This window comes from Nicotiana attenuata, unplaced genomic scaffold, assembly GCF_001879085.1.
Source record: "Nicotiana attenuata strain UT unplaced genomic scaffold, NIATTr2, whole genome shotgun sequence".
Lineage (NCBI taxonomy): Eukaryota > Viridiplantae > Streptophyta > Magnoliopsida > Solanales > Solanaceae > Nicotiana > Nicotiana attenuata.
The window spans coordinates 118,848-123,929 of NW_017672622.1; the positions used below are offsets into that span (position 1 = coordinate 118,848).

At 34.9% G+C, this 5,082-nt stretch overlaps 1 protein-coding gene across 1 annotated transcript in view; it reads left to right on the forward strand.

The window, feature by feature from the left end:
* The window catches only part of LOC109213884 (exocyst complex component 5-like), a 13,271-nt gene extending 13,254 nt beyond the window's left edge, over window positions 1-17 (forward strand). The window contains exon 10 of the mRNA XM_019377719.1: window positions 1-17. This exon is cut by the window's left edge and continues 446 nt beyond it. The gene's annotated coding sequence lies outside the window, so the exon portion shown is untranslated.
* The last annotated feature ends 5,065 nt before the right edge of the window (window positions 18-5,082 follow it).

Genomic DNA, 5,082 nt, shown 5'->3' on the forward strand with positions numbered 1-5,082 from the left:
ATTGACTGATTGTCCTATACTTGGATTAACAATGTGAAAAGGGCACTATCTCTTAGGCAAATAACCAATAGTGCGTTAGAATACACCTACTTGGCTGCCAAATACTCAAAAAAAAGGAACTATGTCCTGCAATATATTACCTGGATGCCACCCAAGCCCAATTTCTATAAACTAAACACGGATGGGGCTAGGTCTTCATCGACCAACATAGCAGGTATGGGAGGGGTTATACGTGATAGCCAGGGTCGCTGGATCGTAGGGTTTATTGATAACTTGGAAAATGCCACTGCCATCCAAGCATAATTCCGTGCACTATACTTTGGACTGGAACTGGCTCTTAAACAAAATCTGGTGCCCCTAGAAGTGAACATTGATGTTGTACAGGTATTGCATCTGCTACATTCTGATAATATGCATTATGCTAACTTGATCACTGACTGCAGGTACCTCCTGGGCCTATTGCGTAATGCCATCGTGGAGCACACCTACAGGGAGGGTAACGAGGTGGCTGATGGTTTAGCTAAAGCTGGATGCACTATTTCAACAACAGCTACACCATTATTTTTTGAGGAACCACCGGATTTTGTTGAAACCTTTTTGCATAACGACCAAACTGGAGTCCCGCGTATAAGGAAGAAACACTGCTTATTGCAACATATGACTGATGCAGACCAAGCTTTTGCCAATCAAAACATACACACTATATGCATGGATGCTTCCACTAGCCCTTTTGTACTAGATACTCACAATAGGGCACATGTTGTTTCTACTACTAGTTCCTGCGTTACAAACAACTCTGAAATGGATGCCTTTGCATCTACCTCCTTGTAGCTACGTTAATTATGTTTAATGCAAGTTTATCTTTTTCACCAAAAAAAAAAAAAAGAGGTATCTTCTTTACCATGTGCAGAAATTTAAGGATATACATGCTCCCCGTTGGAGTCTAGCCAACTAATTTGTGGTTAAATCTGGGAATGATCCTCCCAAGAGAAGGAAATATATATATATATATATATATATATATATATATATATATATATATATATATATATATATATATATGCATGCACGTGTTGTCGAATCATATAGTATGTTATTTGTAAAATAATATCAATATTATTTTTTAACCGTATATGTACAAATTTTTATTTTCCTTTAACTGTGCCTTTCTTCGCTAAAATTAGCGCTTCATTTGTGCATTGCGCTATCTATCAACAAAATCTACAAGTTAATAGTAGTAGCAAAAGAGTAAATAATCAACTGAAATAAATTCTCAATATATCAACAAGAAGAGAAAATAGAGCACCAATTGTAATTAGTACTTCATTAGTATACAGTAGCAGAGAATGCAAATACACACAAAATAGACACCCAATAATCCTTCACATATAGCAAAATTATGCAGTCGGCAAAAATTTCTTAAATCAGTGTCCTATATATAGCAATCTTCCCTAACTCTATTTGCGCTAGACATATTTTGCATCGAATAAGTGAATTCCGCCTTCGATGCGGCCCTTATCAAGGTTTTGATTGATTTCATTCTTCTACTATGAATATTAGTTAGGAGAAATAGTATCTAATTGATACCGGAGATATCTGAGTCAATTACTCAAATGGTTATTCAACTATCTCAAATTATCTCCTAAAGTCACTTTTCTTTCGTTTGTAACAACAAAGTCACTGAACTATGCCTATTGCACTGAGAAGGTCACTCAACTAGATTTTTCAAGTTTTGGATTGCCGAATACCTATTTTACCCTCTAAATTATAAATATTTATCTTCTTTTTTTTTTTTGAACATTTTAGTATTAACATCAAAAATTTAAAAAGTTATTTACGCAATTCAGAGTGAAAGAAATAAAGGTTGTAAAATATATATTCATGCACATAATATAAAAATAATTATTTAAATAAAGGTATTTTTATAATATACATTATATATTCTTAAAAATTATGCTCAATTATATTATTATGTTTCTACCAACTTTCCGACAACACAAAGTTATGTCACCAGAAAGTAGGGGGACTATCTGTATAGGGTAAAATATGCTATATTAAGTCGTGCATGGAATAAATATATATATATATATATATATATATATATATATATATATATATATATATATATATAATTGAGCATAATTTTCAATAACATATAATGTATATTATAAAAAACCTTTATTTAAATAATTATTTTTATATTACGTGCATGGAATATATATTTTACAACCTTTATTTTCTTTCATTCTGAATTGTGTAAATAAATTTTTGATCTTTTGTTGTTAAGACTAAAATTATTTTTACGAATAAATTATTCTAATTAATTTTTTAATATGCTCATTATTTTGTTATTCCGGCATTATATATGCTTAAATACTTTTTATTTTTTTAATTTATAAATATATGTATTTATTCTATAGGTTAGTCCAAAACTATTTTCCACCTCAAGCAAATCAAACTTTGTCTCAGAAACGTTTTTCTTTTTTCCAACTTTTAAGAATCAAAGAGAACTATTTTCGATTCTAACATGGGCACTGCAAGATCTGAAGAAGATAGTTAATAAAGAAAATTATATACGAAGGTTTACTGTGACATGATAAGGACAAAAATAGAAAGCGAAGTGGTTCAAATGCAGTGTTAACATTCAACAATAAATTCTCAAGCCTATTTGTAAAAGACATAAAAAGAAGAAAACCCAAAATATTGAATCAATTGACTATTAAGATACATGATATATGCTCTAAACACCCAAACATAACATCAGAAAAAACTTTCAATAGTCACATGTAATATGAAAATGAAACCACTAACAAAAACTTTAAGAGAACAAGAGAAAAACTGATCAATGGGTTCACTATGACAATATTGCTATATATTTATATTATCAGTATAGATAATAAATATGAATATAGACTAATGAATATATGAAAAAGGAGAAAACCTTGCATAACCAGAAAGAGAACAACATACCCATAAGAAACAATTACATCGTTGTAGTTGAAAAATATTTGTAGAAAGTGTTTGTTTTTTGGTCGAGAGAACGATAGAACCAAGGTGAAAAAGGTATTTATGAAGCGTTGCCCTTTTGGTTAGAAGCTTTGGCTTTTACGTTTTTTTATTAAGTAGAAATTATCCCATTTGGTAATAGGCATGTGCCTATGATTACTTTGGCCCCAAGTTTGGAAATGAATGGAGGAGAATTGAAGCTCCTCCTGTAGCATTCTTGGAGGCTACGTATTATCTCCTATAAAAGGAGAGTTCTTTCACTTCTTTTATATACACCAACAAAGAGAGAAAGAAAGAATGATGCATCACAGACAGGGTATAAGAAAATAGTCTGTGAAGAAAACAGAGAGTGTGAGCGATATTGTAGTGAGGTAAAAATATCAAAAGAGGGTTATCTCTTTGAGTGTTGTAGTGGTCTTTGGAGTATTTTACTCGGGCCTACAAAGTGTAAAATTCTTTGTTATAGTGATATCAGTTGCTCCTCTTGGGGTCGTGGTTTTTTCCCCTTATTCAGAAGGGTTTTTCACGCAAAAATCTTGGTGTCGTTGTCACTCTTTTATTCTTGTTGAATCAGTGCTACATTATTATTCCGCTTTTATTACTGTGAATATTATTACTGTGGGGGATTTATTCCCAACAACTGATATCAGAGCACAGGTTCTGCTCGTTCACAGAAATACTATTCACTGTGGGTTAACTATACTCGGCAAAAAAATAAAAATGTCCGGAGTAAAGTACTAGGTAGCAAAATTCAACGGAGATAACGGTTTCTCAACATGGCAAAGAAGGATGAGGGATCTGCTCATCCAACAAGGATTACACAAGGTACTAGATGCTGATGCCAAAAAGCCTGATACCATGAAAGCTGAGGATTGGACTGACTTGGATGAAAGGGCTGCTAGTGCAATCAGGTTGCACTTATCAGATCATATGGTAAATAACATCATTGATGAAGACACTGCACGTGGCATTTGGACAAGGTTAGAAAGCCTATACATGTCCAAAACGCTGACAAACAAATGTACCTGAAGAAGCAGTTATACGCCTTACACATGGGTGAATGTACGAATTTTTTATCAATTGTGTTTAACGGACTAATCACACAGCTCGCCAACCTCGGAGTGAAAATCGAGGAAGAAGATAAAGCGATCTTGCTATTGAACTCGTTGCCATCTTCTTAAGATAATTTGGCAATAACCATCCTGCACGGTAAGACTACCATTGAGTTGAAAGATGTCACATCGGCTCTTCTACTCAATGATAAGATGAGAAAGAAGCCTGAAAATCAAGGACAGGCTCTCACAGAAGGAAGAGGCAGGAATTATCAAAGGAGTTCGAGCAACTATGGTAGATCCGAAGGTCGTGGGAAGTCAAAGCACCGATCCAAATCAAGAGCCAGAAATTGCTACAATTGTGATCAACCAGGTCACTTCAAAAGAGATTGCCCAAATCCAAGGAAGGGCAAAGGTGAAACCAGTGGCCAGAAGAATGACGACAACACAACCGCCATGGTGCAAAATAATGATAATGATGTCCTCTTTATAAATGAGGAAGAGGAATGCATGCACCTGTCAGGTCCAGAGTCGGAATGGGTGGTTGACACAGCGGCATCTTACCATGCCACACCGGTAAGAGATCTTTTTTGTAGATATGTAGCAGGTGATTTTGGAACTGTGAGAATGGGTAACACAAGTTACTCAAAGATTGTGGGGATTGGTGATATTTGTATCAAGACAAATGTAGGATGCACATTGGTTCTAAAGGACGTGCGACATGTACCTGATTTGCGGACGAACTTGATCTCGGGAATTGCTTTAGACCGAGATGGATACAAGAACTATTTTGCAAATCAAAAGTGGAGACTCACCAAGGAATCATTGGTGATTGCAAAGGGAGTTGCTCGTGGAACGTTGTACAGGACAAATGCAGAAATATGCCAAGGTGAATTGAATGCGGCACAAGATGAGATTTCTGCAGATTTGTGGNCGCAATGTGGCAAGTAGAGGTTTATCGGGGCATCACTTGTGTCGCCGAGGCCTATGCCAAGGGCGATGTGCCAATACAATGTCGCAAGTA